Here is a 19,698-nt window from a genome sequence, read left to right on the forward strand (position 1 = left end):
AAACCAGCCCAGACCTTCGACGAGGGCACTCTGCTCAATGGCTCTGAAGTGTTCGCATTATGCGCTCCTAGCGGCAAAATCCAGTAGTACAAAAGCCCTGTCCAGCGGGACTACGCCTTTGGGTACCCCGTCGTACATGGTCATCTGTGTTTCTCTTAACGCTGATGACGTAACGACTCTGCATGTGACACGATTCCAGTGGGTCGCGACGTTACGCGACTGTTGGTGGGGGAGCGGGCGGCCGCCCTGCGTTGCGCTGGTCAGGCAGGCAGGCAGCGCGCAGCGCAAACAAACAGCCGTCCGGCTGCCGCGAGTGCAGGGCCGCGTGGCCAGCTCCGCTATTTCTGGGCCTCGGTTGCCATGAACAGCACCTGCCGTGACTGCACTCCTCTGGAATCTGTCTGACGTAAATTTCGCTTACAGCGCACGTTTAACCAGATTAAACCTCTCTCTTCACACGTGTGAATTACCTAACGGCCAAACGCTTTCGCGTTCGCTGCATCCATTCTTGGCAGGGGGCAAAGAAATCTGACGGTCGCATGACCAGAGTGACACACACTCGCGCACACACACACGCGCACACACACACACACACACACACACACACACACATTATATATACGCAAATGTACACAACGGGAGGGGGACAAGGCACAAATATTGACGTAGCATTAACTACACCAGCCGGCCGTCGTAGCCGAGCGGTTCTAGGCGTCAGTCTGGAACCGCGCGACCGCTACTGTCGCAGGTTCGAATCCTGCCTCGGGCATGGCTGTGTGTGATGTCCTTAGGTTAGTTAGGTAAAGTAGTTCTAAGTTCTATGGAACTGATGGCCTCAGAAGTTAAGTCCCATAGTGCTCAGAGCCATTTGAACCATTACACCAAACGCCTCCAACACCATAAAAAATTGGAAGGTCGAAGATAATGCCACCACAAGTGCTCATAATCTCATCACCTTCACTTTGGGTGACAGAGAGTGCTACTGGACCATTGGGTGGGAGCGCTTAGCGAGAGAGTGTGACATTCCCGCGTTACCAGAAGGTGACCTATACCACAACACAGACATGAACAACTATGTCGAAGAGCCGGTGAGTGCGATAGCCAGAGCGGTAAAAGCAGCCGTACTAACAAGGAGGAAGGCCATGGCGGCCTCTCCGCCACCATTGTCAGCTGAACTAGAGGATATGCGCCAGTCTGTCAGAAGGCTGAGAAAGCACTACTAGAGCAGTGTCGTCTGGTGGGAAAGGCAAAGATGGCTGCCCCAATACCGGAAGGCAAAGAAAAGAGTCCAAAACGAACATCGTGCTGTAAGAGTACGGAGCTGGGAAACCTATGTACTGAATCAATTATCTATGGACCCATGAGGAGTACTCTACAAGTTAGTTAGAGAAAAGATCAGCTCTCTAATGGCGATATCAACAGTCAGGCATGGGGAAAGGATGACGGAAACCTGACAGGAAATATTTTTCAAAGCCCTTGCTACCGTTAGTCAAAAATGGTTCAAATGGCTCTGAGCACTATGGGACTCAACATCTGTGGTCATCAGTCCCATGGAACTTAGAACTACTTAAACCTAACCAACCTAAGGACATCACACAAAAAATGGTTCAAATGGCTCTGAGCACTATGGGACTCAACTGCTGAGGTCATTAGTCCCCTAGAACTTAGAACTAGTTAAACCTAAATAACCTAATGACATCACAAACATCCATGCCCGAGGCAGGATTCGAACCTGCGACCGTAGCGGTCTTGCGGCTCCACACTGCAGCGCCTTTAACCGCACGGCCACTTCGGCCGGCGACATCACACATATCCATGCCCGAGGCAGGATTCGAACCTGCGACCGTAGCGGTCACACGGTTCCAGACTGACGCGCCTAGAACCGCACGGCCACACCGGCCGGCTACCGTCAGTCCATTTGACTTTTTAGAGGAATCGTTGTGACGTAATTTGATGTCAACTTGACTACCGCATGTAGAAGAATCCCTCTCAGGGTTTACGGAGGAGTACCATCAAGTCCGTCACAGCTGTTTCAATTTTTTCGGCATTATCGAATACAACGGGGGTTTTAATCGCACTGTGGTGTGCTTTGTCTTCTGGCAAGACTTACATATTGACAATACCTTTCTTATCCTTAGCACAGAGTCCGCAGTGAGCCGTGCTTATTCATTGTCATCTTCTATTACGGTACTGCCGCCTTGTATTCTTATTCCATTTACTGACTTCACTAACTTCCTGCCTTACTTGCCCGTGAGCGGCAGCAATAGCACGTATAGATAAGTGCACTGTCGTACCATCGCTGGAGCGACAGAAAGTATCTCCGGGTCGTCGTGTGTCTGGCAGTCAGTTCGGGACGGACCAGTAGCGCAGTAGGGACGCAGCAGAAGTGAAGTCGGGGGACGGAGCGCAGGTGAGGCGCCGACAGCCTGTGCTCGTCGACCGCTGGCGACACACATCAACTGTCCGACGGAGGGAGATTGGAGTGGGACGACCGTTGTTGATTGGTCTTTCGGTTGGTCGTCTCATCGGCCGACGTATACTTGGTCCTTTCACGTTTCCGGGCCTGCGCAGTCGGTCGGTTGGCGTGGAGCAGCGAGGACTTCTCCGCGAGACGTAGATTGGGCGGGGCTGCCGGCGGTCTCTACGCGGTGTCGGAGTGTGTGGGGCTGTTCCCATTGCTACGAGGTCTGTGGCTCACCGACCCTGGACACGAAAGTTGAGTTTAAATTCAACCCACCAGCAAGTCAAGACTGTTCACATTGTGTCGTTTGGAGTTCGTTGTCAGCTGTCGGAATATTCCCAGGAGCAACAACGTGGTTTTCAAGTTGGAAAATTCTAGCCATCCTCCGGTGGAGTTTCACTGTATTTGGTTATTTGAATTGAAGTGCACCAGCCGAATCTTCTGCCTTTCAGCCGTTAACGTTCCGGTTACCAGCCCTGGCCGTTGACGCAAATTCAGGCAGTGTATTTTCCTCATCGTGTTGTCACTGTCCAGCATGGTGTGTAGTTTGACAGCTCAGTGTATAATTGGTTGTGGGCGTCAATACCTTCTACGTTGTTCTATTGAGCTCCCGTTTGTGTGCTGCTCAGGTGAAGTGGAGGTTATCTTGTCGGTGGGTCCATCGACTGTCTGCCAGTTGGGTTGTCGTCGGATCGATAATGGTTGGGCCGACTGCGTGTCTCACCTAAGCGAGCGTTATTGTTTGAATTCCTGGTCGACCCTCGGAACTTCTGAGCACCTTTGGGTGTACTGCCTTTTCTTGTTTGTTCTAGTTGTTTGTACTTGTATGACTTCTAGCCGATTTTTAGATTAAGGTTGTTTTGCCCTTAAGGCGTCAGATTATTTGGGCCTTCAGCCTAATTTAAGAACTGTTTTACGTAAAGCCTTTGGCATTTTAAAGTTAATGTTATTGAGTCTTAAGTATTGGACCTTCACATGATTTTGAATTTAAGTTGTTTTGCTCTTAAAGTGTCAGATTCTTGGAGCCTTCAGCCGATTCTGAATTAAAGTTGTTCTGCTCTTAAGGTGTTAGATTGTTTGGGCCTTAGCCTTTGGCATTTTTAATATGAGTGTTATTGAGTCTTAAGTGTTGGGCCTTCAGCCGATTTTTGAATTTAAGTTGTTTGCTCTTCAAGTGTCTGATCCTCTGGGCCTTCAGCCTAACTAATGAACTCTTTTATGATAAGACTTTGCCTTTTAAATTTCTGTTTCGGTGGATTTTTGCTTAAATACGAACTGTTTTACGTAAAGCGTTGTTTATTTTTTTTAATTAATGTTGTTTAGCCTTAAGTGTTGGGCTTTCAGCCGATTTTGGATTCAAATTGTTTGCTCTGAAAATCGGCCTTCAGCCTAAATAAATAACTGTTGTAAGTTAAGGCTTGCCTTTTAAATTTGTGATTATGCTATCGTTTTAAGTTATTGGCCTTCAGCCGTAATATTTGATCAAATAATAAAGTTGTACGTTCGAGTGTAACTGACAGCCCCTTATTTTGGCCCCGTTCCACAATTTAAACAACCTGTCCCGTCCTGCGGGTTAAGCTGGGCGTTTATGCAGCTTTAACTAACACACTCTTGGTCAGAAATGGCCAAAGGTGAGAAGCGTATGCAAAATAATTTTGTTTATCAACCGAATCTAACATAGTCGGCAAACCGATCCTTCAACATTGCTCTGCTGGAACAAAACTCCCTTCCTCAAAAGGTAAAACTGCTGGATGGCGGCAAGAATCTTGTTCGTCCACTTTAGTTTCAATGACAGCAACACAGGGTCTCTATTATGCTCCTTCTTAATATCCTTCATGCTGTTGATCACATGGTTCTCAAATGCAACTTTCTGCAAATAGTATAAACAAAAGATGTTTCCTTTTGCGTCACCACAGCCATTTTCAACAAGGCCAATAGGCGAACGAGACAGTTCACCCGCAAGTAACTTGCTTTTGGCGGGAGCATGTGTGGTAGTGAAATCGAATTCCTGGAGGACGAGAATCCCCCTGGCCAACCTTCCATGGGCTAATTTCGCAGTGAGAAGAAATTCCAAAGTCTTGTGATCGGTACATACTTTTGTTTTTCTCCCGAATAAAAAGAATCAAAATTTCTGAAACCCCCACACGATTGCCAGCGCTTCAAGTTCTCCTCTGCTTTGGTCAAAAATCTACTACAAAACGTGATCTTTTCTGTACGATGGACCCTTCTTCTTCGTATCCTTTTAATAAAGTAATTCCAAGTCGCGAATGGGCGCTATCCGAGGCCATACGGTGCATTAATTAGTGCAGTTCTGAGAGGCTGAAACTCCTGCTTCGTTGTCCCAGATCCAAGAGGCTTTTTTCCCCGTTACGTAACATAGCCAAGGAGCTTCTAAAGTATGAATAGTGATGAATTTTTTACAGAAATTTATGATTCCAAGAAATCTTCTTAGCAGCTTCATCGTAGAGGGCCGTGCAAATTGCTCAATGGGCTCAATTTTTTCCAGGTGTGGTGCTATACCTTCAGTGGATATATGCGGCCGAGGAACTACACTATCCTGGCCATAGAAATTGATTTCTCTGTAGTAGCCGTCACACCACGTTCTCGGAATGTCCACAAAACATTGCTCAAGTATCTGTGGTGTTCCTCTCATTTCCTTTCGGCTATTAGCAGGTCGTTCATGTAACAGGTGACTCTTTGTTTCAGTGCTGCACTTAGAGTGCTACCTAGAGCGTGAATGAATGCAGATGAAGACATGTTTACCCAAACGACAAATGTTTAAACTGGTAACAACATCCGAATGCTAGAAAGGCGGTGTATTGTCTGCACTCACTGCGAAGTTCGATCTGCCAAAAACTAGCGCTTAAGTCTGGTGGTAACTCCTCTAATTTCTCGAGCCTATCTGTCTCTGGGTCAATAATTCTATTGACCTGGTGGGAGACCAACAGTCGAATGGAACCATCCTTCTTTTCTAACATACACAAAAGGCTGTTGTATGTCGACCTTGCAGGCTCTATAACAATGTCTTTCAAGTTTCCTAATTTCTAAAAGCACCCAATGTCTGTATGCAAGAGGGACATTGTACGGAGGCATGGAAAATCAGTACTGAACGTTCTTTATTGTGCTAAGATTTCATAAGAATACCTCGACCTTCTATAATAAATATATCAATAATGAAATATCACACAATATTTCCTGTTCTCTCCCACGTTCTGCATAGACTGAATTTTCTGTTCTATTGCAATGTAAACTTTTCATCTCAACAATTCTATGCCTGCTAGATTGGACGTTACGATTATGTCGTGTCCGTATCACTTCCATTTCTTATATTCTGTCAGAAAAACTATGCTTCAAAAATTCTCTGGAATTATGCCTCAATTGCTATCTCCTCAAACCGAAGGGTTCCTTCTGTAGGACAAGCTCACCTCTACCAATGTCCAGTATGGCCTTCTGTTCGTTAAAGACAACCATTCCAAATATAAGATCGATCGCCAAATGTGGCACTGCCAAGCAATTGTCTCTTTGACATATGAATTCGAGTCGCGATTTCCAAGTGACTTCAGTGTGTTTACCCACTAAAGCTCTCTTAATCCTCGTTTTCTTGAGAGACAGTCGGTGATGATCGATTGTGAGAGCATCTTTCAAATGCTGATTCCAATATGGCGGCAACGTGGCTGCTGATGACCACAATGCCTTTAGCAATAAGCCTCCTACTGTAACTTCGATTAGGGGATGCACATCATTCGGTACGATCTCTTCCTTTTCTTCTAACAACAATCTTCCTATATCTTCATACTCTAAAAAGTTAACCTGGCTCACTCCGATGTTTTGAGCGGGTAAATTTCGAGCTGAACCCGCTCCCGTATCTAGTCAGTTGCGTTGTGGGTTGTCGTTTCAATCCTCGTTCCTTGGATTTGTGGGCCTAATCCCAACTATCTCTGCCAGTGGGCTGCTCCTGTTCGACTCTATCATCACGTCGGTTATTGTTATTATGCCTTATGCCTACCGTTAGAAGCCATTCCAGTTCACTGAGCGAGGTGGCGCAGTGGTTAGACACTGGACTCGCATTCGGGAGGACGACGGTTCAATCCCGCGTCCGGCCATCCTGATTTAGGTTTCCCGTGATTTCCCTAAATCATTCCAGGCAAATGCCGGGATGGTTCCTCTGAAAGGGCACGGCCGACTTCCTTCCCTAATCCGATGAGACCGATGACCACGCTGTCTGGTCTCCTTCCCCAAACAACCAACCAACCAACCATTCCAGTTCCCTCGTCTTTCGGGTGGTGGTCCGAAGTGACGCTGTTGACCTGATGTCCTCTTCCGATTCTCTCATCGATTACTGTTTCCCCTATACGACCGGCTGTTATTATTCTCCATGTCGCGTCTTTTCTCATTTGCATTTTGGGATTCGTAAGCATACTCCAGCTCTCGGAGAATACTTTTAAACACCTCTGTATTCTCTCCCCATCTACCTGCTCGAGCTTGCTTGTACCGAATGGGAGATTCAAATAACAGAATCGGATTTTGTCACTGGAGCTCCGTGGTGAATCTAAATGCTGATTCTTCTTTATCACTGACTCAAAAAGTTTCACTGGGCTTTGGAATTCTGACGACACTAGATCCCTGTACATCATTATATCCTGCTTAATTTTATTCTGCATATGCTTCGACTTGTATACTCCAACGAATACCTCTCTGAATTCCTCACATAATCGACAGGTGACAGCAATACCTCTCATAGTAACCGCAACCGAACCCTCCACACGTCCACAAATAAATTCAGGCTTGTACCATAACGACTAAGCAAGAGGCAGAGATTTGTTATATTGAGCTATCCAGACTTTGGAATGTAGTGTGTTCCCACTGTGCCGATGCTTTCGAAAATTTTGCGCGGATATACGACGGTAATCCCAAAAGTAAGGTCTCCTATTTTTTATATAGGTGCATAGATCTGTTTATTTCTACAATGTTTTACATCAGTTTACAGCTTGAACATTTAGCTATTTTTCGACACAATTACCATTTCTGTCGATGCATTTTTGTAGACGCTGTGGCAGTTTTTGTATGCCCATGTCATACCAGCTCGCCGCCATGCTGTTCAGGCCACTTTTCATTTTCCCCACCCTGTAGAACTTCTGTAAGGTGCTGCTTCCTGTAAATACTGTAAGGATGCTTCACTGCCACACACAATGGCAAACACTGACCGTCATAGGGAAATCATTCACCCTTAAATTAAGCTTAGTTGTCTCTGACCGGCCTCCATTTAGGATTAGAGAAAGATTGGTATCATTCCATTGCTACCGGAAACTCGCCGAGCTGACTACAATTCTACATCTATCTACATCTACATCCATACTCCGCAAGCCACCTGACGGTGTGTGACGGAGGGTTCCTTGAGTACCTCTATCGGTTCTCCCTTCTATTCCAGTCTCGTACTGTTCGTGGAAAGAAGGATTGTCGGTATGCCTCTGTGTCGGCTCTAATCTCTCTGATTTTATCCTCATGGTCTCTTCGCGAGATATACGTAGGAGGGAGCAATATACTGCTTGACTCTTCGGTGAAGGTATGTTCTCGAAACTTTGACAAAAGCCCGTACCGAGCTACTGAGCGTCTCTCCTGCAGAGTCTTCCATTGGAGTTTATCTATCATCTCCGTAACGCTTTCACGATTACTAAATGATCCTGTAACGAAGCGCGCTGCTCTCCGTTGGATCTTCTCTATATCTTCTATCATCCCTATCTGGTACGGATCCCCGGCCGGTGTGGCCGTGCGGTTCCAAGCGCGTCAGTTTGGAACCGCGTGACCGCTACGGTCGCAGGTTCGAATCCTGCCTCGGGCATGGATGTGTGTGATGTCCTTAGGTTAGTTAGGTTTAAGTAGTTCTCAGTTCTAGGGGACTGATGACCTCAGTAGTTAAGTCCCATAGTGCTCAGAACCATTTGAACCAATTGGTACGGATCCCACACTGCTGAGCAGTATTCAAGCAGTGGGCGAACAAGCGTACTGTAACCCACTTCCTTTGTTTTCGGACTGCATTTCCTTAGGGTTCTTCCAATGAATCTCAGTCTGGCATCTACTTTACCGACGATCAACATTATATGATCATTCCATTTTAAATCACTCCTAATGCGTACTCCCAGATAATTTATGGTATTAACTGCTTCCAGTTGCTGACCTGCTATTTTGTAGCTAAATGATAAAGGATCTATCTTTCTGTGTATTCGCAGCACATTAAACTTGTCTACATTGAGATTCAATTGCCATTCCCTGCACCATGCGTCAATTCGCTGCAGATCCTCCTGCATTTCAGTACAATTTTCCATTGTTACAACCTCTCGATACACCACAGCATCATCTGCAAAAAGCCTCAGTGAACTTCCGATGTCATCCACAAGGTCAGTTATGTATATTGTGAATAGCAACGGTCCTATGACACTCCCCTGCGGCACACCTGAAATCACTCTTACTTCGGAAGACTTCTCTCCATTGAGAATGACATGCTGCGTCCTGTTATCTAGGAACTCCTCAATCCAATCACACAATTGGTCTGATAGTCCATATGCTCTTACTTTGTTCATTAAACGTCTGTGGGGAACTGTATCGAACGCCTTGCGGAAGTCAAGAAACACGGCATCTACCTGTGAACCCGTGTCTATGGCCCTCTGTGTCTCGTGGACGAATAGCGCGAGCTGGGTTTCACATGACCGTCTTTTTCGAAACCCATGCTGATTCCTACAGAGTAGATTTCTAGTCTCCAGAAAAGTCATTATACTCGAACACAATACGTGTTCCAAAATTCTACAACTGATCGACGTTAGAGATATAGGTCTATAGTTCTGCACATCTGCTCGACGTCCCTTCTTGAAAACGGGGATGACCTGTGCCCTTTTCCAATCCTTTGGAACGTTACGCTCTTCTAGAGACCTACGGTACACCGCTTCAAGAAGGGGGGCAAGTTCCTTCGCGTACTCTGTGTAAAATTGAACTGGTATCCCATCAGGTCCAGAGGCCTTTCCTCTTTTGAGCGATTTTAATTGTTTCTCTATCCCTCTGTCGTCTATTTCGATATCTACCATTTTGTCATCTGTGCGACAATCTAGAGAAGGAACTACAGTGCAATCTTCCTCTGTGAAACAACTTTGGAAAAAGACATCTAGTATTTCGGCCTTTAGTCTGTCATCCTCTGTTTCAGTACCATCTTGGTCACAGAGTGTCTGCACATTTTGTTTTGATCCAATTAGCGAGCGGGGCTAGCTTACATTGTCGGCCCGGAAGCTATATTTTACGTTGTGATGGAAAAAGGACGACTATAATCAGTATAACCATCGACCAAAACAGACAAATCTTTTTATAGAAATATAGGAATTTTAATGTGCTTTAAATATATACATTCCTTCATTTATAGAGTGATTGCAAACGATACACTTAAGTGGTTCGTTCAAAATTTATAAGTATGATTCTGTGAACTGGCTGAAACTGTAAAGTGTAACAAATCCATCACCATTTGAACAGCCTTCTGAAGGACACTAAATAGTGCACGACATAAATGTACTTCCCAACATGGGGATGGGAAAAGTGTGAATACAACATATATCTCACTTTTGGCCAAGAGATTTACACACAGTGTTTATAAACTGTCTGAAAAACCTGTAAATGTGTTAGATGATAGATTTTACTGAGATGCAATTGTTATGACGAAAATTCGATACTTTGCTGCGTTTCCGACTCAACTAGCACTGAAGTTAGCCAATCACAACGTTACACGCGCAAATTCAAATGGTCCACAAGAAGCAACATCACCAAAAGTGTTCTTGATTCGGTTTCCTAAAACCGAAGAAGACAGGAATACAAAAACTGGACATGGGGCAATAGTAAGGATCGAACCCGTGCCAAAAGCTGAGCAGTCTCGTGCGCTATCATTAACGGTGTGAGAACAACTGACAGTAACTGTATCTGGCGGCCACTTGAATGGCTAACTTCAGTGCTAATTAACTTGGAAACGGCGCAACGTGTCGAATTTTTTTCCTTAGCAATTACATCTCAGCACACTCTACCCTGCAACACCCTTACAAGCTTTTCAGACTGTTTCTGACCACACTGTATATTCTACGAGTCTCGACGTTACTAAGACCTTACTTTTCGCTTCATTCATGGTCTCAGATTTCCTTTCACTTCCATAATTTTTTCTACCAAATTCAGGAGTATAATGGTAATAACCTGCAACTATTCCATCTTAACAAGAATTTATCTTTCTTCACTATCCAACTCCCAGATGTTTTATTATTTTTTGGTTGATAATCCAGATTCTACGAGTCTCGACGTTACTAAGACCTTACTTTTCGCTTCATTCATGGTCTCAGATTTCCTTTCACTTCCATAATTTTTTCTACCATATTCAGGAGTATAATGGTAATAACCTGCAACTATTCCATCTTAACAAGAATTTATCGTTCTTCACTATCCAACTCCCAGATGTTTTATTATTTTTTGGTAGATAATCCAGATGTTTCGTTTGTCTCCTTACTTCATGTGCACTGCTTTCAGAATTTCAAACGTGTTCTTACTTACGTCACCGAATATTACCTCGGTTGTTGTTTGCGTGGTCTTCAGTCCGAAGACTGATTCGATGCAGCTCACCGTGTGACGATTTCCACACGCCTCAGGCTGCCCTATCAATCGATTCCTCCTTTCACTCGAAGTGTGCTACAAACGTCTTCTCTCATCAGTTAGATTGAGTATCTCTTCCTTAGTCGTTCAATCTTCCCATCTAACCTTCAGCATCCTTCTATAGCACCACATTTCGAAAGCTGCCCAACCCTTTATTTTCCTGCAGAATGGAGAACGGCCATCCAGCAGCAAGGGCTCGGAGTGAGACACTGAAGCTATAAGCATCTGCCGGAACTGAATGTTACTTTGAGACAGTGTGTGTGTGTTGTTAATGTGTCGGTTTACACACCTGAGAAACAAGTCACTAAGACTTGGTGGACGGCGGCTCTGGTATTGGGTCTGCTCCATAATATCTGCAGAAATGACTGACGAAGGGGAATGGTTGGGCTATATTTAATTGTTTGGTGAGCACCTTAATTTGAAGACTGTACGAGATGCTATTCAGATCTTCTGTGGAATAAGGTTCTTTATACTATGCATTTTAGGCTTAACCCTGAAGTTATCTAAAAGGTGTTTACTAACCAAGCTAAATTACATCGCTAAATTACTCTGTTTCACTGTTATTTCTGTCTGTTGTTTTGTGGTACTATCAATAACTATATCATATAAGTTTTTTTCTGTAATCTACTGCGTACTCAGCATAAATGCAAATTCAGTTTTCTTGCCTCAACTGAATTCATGTGGGCATTCTCTTTCAAATTTTATTTTACGCATTTTTACAGAGCTAACCTAAGAAATCTCAATTTAAAATCAAGCTATCTGCGGTGTTAATTGTTTCTTACAGATATCCCTGTCTTTCGGGCCCAAGCACGGTTTGTTATCTATCGGTATTATTTGTGGTGGCTTTGGTACTCAGGTTTAAGTTTGCTATTTGTTGTTGCAGCGAGCTAGTGTTATTATTTCCCACTTGTTTGAAAGTGCTTTCTCTGCACTGGCTCATTGCTTGTTCTGAGCTGATAACTAAATATTTGTTATTATTGGACTTTTTATTATGGAAGTTGTTATGTTCGAATGTTTATCTCTCTGTTTTGGGTTACACTTTGTTTTACGCAATCTATGTTGAAAAAATCAAGCGGAGTGGGGATGAAACTAAGTGGTTTGATATCTTAATTGAAATTTTCCAATTACTAATTCCGAAATTGTGTTGTTCATTTGCTTCTATTCATCAGAACTTCTCAGATTTGATGTGTTAAAGATATACACAATATCTATTTGAAGTACCTTTTAAAAATAAAATTGTATTTTCTCGTTCAAATGTTTTGTTTTTCTGACCTGGAGCCTTCCAGCTCCCTGATGTTTGCATACTACAATACTTCAATATTTCAGTGGCAGCGGAATGTGATTTCAAGACTGAGTCTGCTGTCGTACCAAGAAAGGCATAAGAGACAAAATTTAATGTTGTAAATTTCTTTTTTGTGTGCTGTGTACTGTTCAAGTGCTGGTTTCCCAGGTGATTATCTTTCCAATCGTGGCCATAAGACACATAGTAGGGACAGGGCATATTAAGAAGGATCAGTTGATGTGCGTATCACACATACACAGCCCACCAGTTTAGTGTAGTTTTAATGAACTGGCGCAGCATCTCTGCAGCACACAGGACTGCCCGCTGTTGCTGAACCCAGCTATCATCAGCGAAGTAAGTCGAGCCACAGTTTGTCAGGAGCCACTCTCCAGTGTGGAATACAACATCGACCTGCTTGAGGCTAGTTGTCCCTCACAGCCTGGCTTATTTAGGCTGCATCTCGATCATTGGCCTGGCCGGTTACAGGATCTCCGCAAAATAAACTCAGATGTAAAGTAGGGTGCAGAAATCTAAGAATTTCAAGAAAACGTTAAGGAAATGCAATATCGCACTAACACATTATAATAGAAAGAAACCTCTGACGATCAGATAAAGGATGATCGTGAGTCCAAGCGTTTTTCAGGGAAGGGCGCATGTGTGGAAATATGGGAATAATTTTAATCGTTTACCTAACCGTTATGACTAATATTCAAGGCATCACCAGATTGTCAGTGGAAACTAGCGAAAAGGTTGTAGAACTTTCGTAATTTTTGCCTAACTTAAAATAGCAGGCTAATTCCCTTTGCCTTCCAGACCTTGTAGTTCTTCAGATCATTTTCCGTCTTGCGAGGTACTTATGAGCACGTTTTCCGAAAATTGTCTTGAGCAGCTACTTCAACAGCACACAAGCAACGGAAATATCTTAGGCCTTGTAGCAACTATCAGCGCTGACCTTATCAATGGCGTCAGTATAGAGACAGAGATTATTGACCATGATGTTATGATAGCGACTGTTGAAACTAAGGTTAATAAATCAATCAAGGATGCTAGGAGAGTATTACTGCTACAAAGAGCAGATTAGAAGTTGTTAGCATCCCACTTAGAGAACGAAATGACATAATTTAGCTCAAGTCTGATGGACATAGAATAATTATAGGCAAGTTTAAATGTATTGTAAACCATGCTCTGGAGAAGTATGTGCCTAATAACTGGGTGAAGGCTGGAACATGGTTTAACAATGAAATGCTGAAAATATTGAGGAAGCAAAGACTGTTGCACTCTCGGCTCCAAAGAAAACACCGGAATGACGACACACTAAAGATAGTATAGATTCGTGGGTCTGTAAAAAGGTCAATGTGTGAAGCATACAACAACGACGTTCCTCATACCTTAACGAAAGATCTTGCAGAGAACCCGGGAAAATTCTGGTCCTGTGTAAAATCGCTAAGCGGGTGTGACTTCTATCGGTCACTCGCTGACTAGTGTACTAGGTACCCTGGGGAGAACATATTTATTCATATTTAATTACGAACAGTGCAATGCATTAAGACTCTTGAAAGACGTACGTTGAAGTGGACATAAAAAACATTTATCATTCAACGTAATTGTTTTTAAAAACAATAGCGATTTATTACATTATTCTTTATTCTATATCAAAAGTATTAGTAACTGTGTGGTATGGCAAAGATCTAAATTTTGCGTTTAAGAAATCGTTCACTCAGAAGAATCGTACAACCATACTGTCATTTAACCATATGGAGGGCATGGTAATAGTATCCATGGCGTAGAAAAACGAGTAAAAGAGATGAAAAGAAATAAGTCGCTCAGTTTGGTTCTACAAACAGTACTCTGCGGCACTGGCCCATTATTTAGCGTACATTTATCGCGAATCTGTCGCTCAGTGGAAAAACCCAAGCTTCTGGCTAAAAAGCACAAGTGACTCCCGCATATGAGCAGCGTAAAAGGAACTAACTACAGAACTAAAGACCCATATCCTTAACATCGGTTGGCTGCAGAATACGTGAACTTATTTTCAGATTGACAATAATGAATCTTCTTGAGACGCAATCTAGGAATCGGCACGGTTTTGGTAATTAAGGGCAACAGCGAGATTCCATATTTTATATGTCCGAAAAGCATTTGGCACCGTCCTCCATTACAGATTGTCAACGAAGGTATGATCACACGGAATATGTTCCCAGATATGTGAACGACTCGGAGGCTTCTTAAACAACGGAACGCAGTATGTTGTCCTGGACGGCTAGTATTCATCCGGAGCAAAGGTAACGTTAGGAGTGACTGAGTGTAGTGTGATAGGACCCCTATTATTTTCTGTACACAAAAATGATCTGGCGGACAGGGTGAGTAGAAATCTACGGTTGTTTGCTGACGATGCTGTGGTGTGCGGAAAAGTATCGTCACTGAGTGACTGTAGGAGGATACAAGATGACTCAGACAAAATTCTAGTTGGTGTGACGAATTGCAGCTAACTCGAAATGTAGAAAAATGTAAGTTAACGCAGATTAGTTGGAAAAACAAATCCGTAGTGGTCGCACACAGCATCAGTAGTGTGTTAGTTGACACAGTCTCATCGATTAAATATCTGGGAGAAACGTTGCAAAGCGTGAAGAAGAGGAATGAGTACGCAAGAACTGTAGTAGGGAAGGTAAATGTTCGGCTTCGGTTTACAGGGGGAATTTTGTGAAAGTGTCGTTCGGAGACCGTATGTAGGACACTGCTTGTGTGTCTGACATCCACATCTCGTCGGATTAAAAGAAGACATTCAGAGGCGGCTGGCTCAAATGAGAATCCGTGGGGGAAAGGAAATGTCCTTTTTGAAGAATGCTATTGAGAAAATTTGGATCATCGGTATTTGAAGCTGACGGTAGAATTCTGTTCCTGTCACTGAACGTATCGTGTAATTACCACGATGATCAGAGATATCGGGGCTCGTACGAGGGCACAGATTCTTTCCCTCGCTCTATTTGCGAATGGAACCTCTGACGGCCTTCTGCACGGATTGGAATTGTTTGAGGCCGGTGGAGTTCCCTTCGGATTATCAACTGGTGCAGCATTCCTATCACGTTTGCGAGATTCGATACTGGCGAACTGAGGTTTCGTTGTGTATATAATTATCTTGACGATGTGATTGTTTTATGACAGGACGGATAGTAAGGACCTGCAGCACTTTAGCCAGGTGTTGTCTCGCTTTAGGAATGAGAGTTAACAGTCGAACAGTTAATTAAGCCTGTAACAATATTTCTTTGTTGTGTCACCTATAGTCAGCATATGGGTTTAAAATCGTTAAAGGGCACACCGTCATCACTTATGACTTTCCTGTTATGTGAATTTGACTGAGACTGTCAGCCGGTTACACGTGTATTGAGGGGTCTCTCGGCAGCAGAGGTTAAATGCTCTGTACAAGAGCTGAAAGCATTGTCAGCTTTATTTGCCGTAGAGAAATATAAGTTCTGTTTCGACCATTTAAACTAACGCTCAAGTCCTAAACTGGGTACTTGCTGTGTCCTGTGAAACAGGTGGGATAGCGTGTTGGGTAGTTCGAATTCCGGCTTTCTGGACAGCTGTAGAGACCATAAAGGATTCTGACAACTAGCTGGGTGATGCCTTGAGTCACATGTTGAATAGGCATCAGGAGCCAACTGGGGTCGTATGTGTGTGTGTGTGTGTGTGTGTGTGTGTGTGTGAGTGTGTGTGTGTGTGTGTGTGTGTGTGCAGCATCTGCTTCTAAGCCCTAGATCGATTTCAGCCATAAACAACAAACGGCACACTTCATGGGTCTCCCACCTTCCATATCAGAGGTGGTACGAGTAAGCAACGGTTTTCGAACCGTGACGAGTAAGCTGCCCTGCACTACAGGTGTTTTGCATTGAAGCAGTCTTCACCTGCCTTATCGACCTGCTTTGCAGAAAAACTAGAGGGGACGGGAGGAGATAAATAGGGAGAGGTCAGGAGGATGAGATGGATAGGGATAGGGGCAGGAGGAGATGGACAGATAGAGAATGGGAGGATGAGATGGACAGAGAAAGCGGGATAGAAGGAAATGGGGAGCGATAGTGGGGATCAGGAGGTGGATAAGAGAGGTGGGTGCTGAAGTGGACAAACAGATTGGAGGGAGGAAGAGCTAGAGACACACAGGCGTGAGGAGGAAATTTGTGTAAAGCCTATGAATGTGGATAAATCTGTAGGGAAAAGATTAGCCAGATGTTAATCATCAACGTAGTTGTTGTTGTTGTGGTCTTCAGTCCTGAGACTGGTTTGATGCAGCTCTCCATGCAACTCTATCCTGTGCAAGCTTCTTCATCTCCCAGTAACTACTGCAACCTACATCCTTCTGAATCTGTTTAGTGTTTTCATCTCTTGGCCTCGCTCTATGATTTTTACCCTCCACGCTGTCCTCCAGTACTAAACTGGTGATCCCTCGATTTCTCAGAACATGTCCTACCAATCGATCCCTTCTTCTAGTCAAGTTGTGCCACAAACTCCTCTTCTCCCCAATTCTATTCAATACCTCCTCATTAGTTATGTGATCCACCAATCTAATCTTTACCATTCTTCTGTAGCACCACATTTCGAAAGCTTCTATTCTCTTCTTGTTTAAACTGTTTATCGTCCATGTTTCACTTCCATACATGGCTACACTCCACACAAATACTTTCAGAAATAACTTCCTAACACTTAAATTTCTACTCGATGTTAACAAATTTCTCTTCTACAGAAAGCTTTCCTAGCCACTGCCAGTATACATTTTATATCCTCTCTACTTAGATCATCGTGTTATCTTGCTCCCCAAATAGGAAAATTCGTTTATTACTTTAAGCGTCTCATTTCCTAATATAATTCCCTCAGCATCACCCGAATTAATTCGCCTACATTCCGTTATCCTCGTTTTGCTTTTGATGATATTCATCTTATACCCTCCTTTCAAGACACTGTCCATTCCGTTCAGCTGCTCCTCCAGGTCCTTTGCTGTCTCTGACAGAATTACAATGTCATCGGCGGACCTCGGAGTTTTTATTTCTTCTCCATGGATTTTAATTCCTATTCCGAATTTTTTGTTTTGTTTCCTTTCCTGCTTGCTCAATATACAGATTGAATAACATCAGGGTTAGGCTACAGCCCTGACTCACACTCCCTTCCCAACCACTGCTTCCCTTTCATGCCCCTCGACTCTTATAACTGCCATCTAGTTTCTATACAGATTGTAAATAGCCTTCCGCTCCCTGTATTTTAGCCCTGCCAGTTTCAGAACTTGAAAGAGAGTATTCCAGTCAACATTGTCAAAACTTCTCCAAGTCTACAAATGCTAGAAACGTAGGTTTGCCTTTCCTTAATCTTTCTTCTAAGATAAGTCGTAGGGTCAGTATTGCCTCACGTGTTCCAACATTTCTACGGAATCCAAACTGATCATCCCCGAGGTCGGCTTCTACCACTTTTTCCATTCGTCTGTAAAGAATTCGTGTTAGTATTTTGCAGCTGTGGCTTATTAAACTGATAGTTCGGTAATTTTCACATCAGTCAACACTTGCTTTCTTTGGGATTGGAATTATTATATTCTTCTTGAAGTCTGATGGTATTTCGCCTGTCTCATACATCTTGCTCACCAGATGGTAGAGTTTTGTCAGGGCTGGCTCTCCCAAAATTATCAGTAGTTCTAATGGAACGTTGTCTACTCCCGGAGCCTTGTTTCGACTTAGGTCTTTCAGTACTCTGTCAAACTCTTCACGCAGTATCATATCTCCTATGTCATCTTCATCTACATCCTCTTCCATATCCATAATATTGTCCTCAAGAACATCGCCCTTGTATAGACCCTCTATATACTCCTTCAACCTTTCTGCTTTCCCTTCTTTGTTTAGAACTGAGTTTCCATCTGAGCTCTTGATATTCGTACAAGTGGTTCTCTTTTCTCCAAAGGCCTCTTTAATTTTCCGGTAGGCAGCATCTATGTTACCTCTAGTGATATACGTCTCTACATGCTTACATTTGTCCTCTAGCCATCTCTGCTTAGCCCTTTTGCATTTCCTGTCGATCTTATTTTTGAGACGTTTGTATTCCTTTTTGCCTGCTTCATTTACTGCATTATGGTATTTTCTCGTTTCATCAATTAAATTCAATACTCTTCTGTTACCCAAGGATTTTTTTTAGCCCTATACTTTTTACCTACTTGATCCTCTGTTGCCTTTACTATTTCATCTCTCAAAGCTATCCATTCCTTCTTCTACTGCATTTCTTTCCCCATTCTTGTCAATCGTTCCCTAATGCTCTCCCTGAAACTCTCTACAACCTCAGTTTCTGTCAGTTTATCCAAGTCACATCTCCTCAAATTCCCACCTTCTTGCAGTTTCTTCAGTTTTAATCTACGGTTCATAACCAATAGATTGTGGTCAGAGTCCACATCTGCCCCTGGAAATGTCTTACAATTTAAAACCTGGTTCCTAAATCCCTGTCTTACCATTAAGCTATCTAAAACCTTCCAGTATGTCAAGGCCTCTTCAATGTATACAACCTTCTTTCATGATTCTTGTACCAAGTTTTAACTATGATTAAGTTATGCTCTGTGCAAAATTCTATTAGGCGGCTTCCCCTTCATTCCTTACCCCCATTCCATATTCATGTACTACGTTTCCTCCTCTTCCTTTTCATACTATCGAATTCCAGTCACCCATGACTATTGAATTTTCGTCTCCCTTCACTATCTGAATAATTTCTTTTATCTCATCATACATTTCTTCGATCTCTTCGTCATCTGCGGAGCTAGTTGGCATGTAAACTTGTACTACTGTGGTAGGCATGGGCTTTCTATCTACCTTGGCCACAATAATGCATTCACTATGCTATTGTAGTAGCTTGCCCGCATTCCTGTTTTTTATTCATTATTAAATCTACTCCTGCATTACACCTATTTGATTTTGTATTTATAACCCTGTATTCACCTGACCAGAAGTCTTGTTCCTCCTGCCACCGAACTTCACTAATTCCCACTATATCTAACTTTAATCTATCCATTTCCCTTTTTTAAATCGTCTAACTTACCTGTCCCATTAAGGGATCTGACATTCCACTCCCCGACCCGTAGAACGCCAGTTTTCGTTCTACTGATAACAAGGTCCTCCCTGCCCTGAGATCCGAATGGGGGAGTATTTTACCTCCCGAATATTTTACCCAAGAGGACGCCATCGTCATTTAACCATACAGTAAAAGTGCTTGCCCTCGGGAAAAATTATGGCTGTAGTTTCCCCTTGCTTTCAGCCGTTCGCAGTACCAGCAC

The sequence above is a fragment of the Schistocerca serialis genome, chromosome 9 (genome assembly GCF_023864345.2).
Source record: "Schistocerca serialis cubense isolate TAMUIC-IGC-003099 chromosome 9, iqSchSeri2.2, whole genome shotgun sequence".
NCBI lineage: Eukaryota > Metazoa > Arthropoda > Insecta > Orthoptera > Acrididae > Schistocerca > Schistocerca serialis.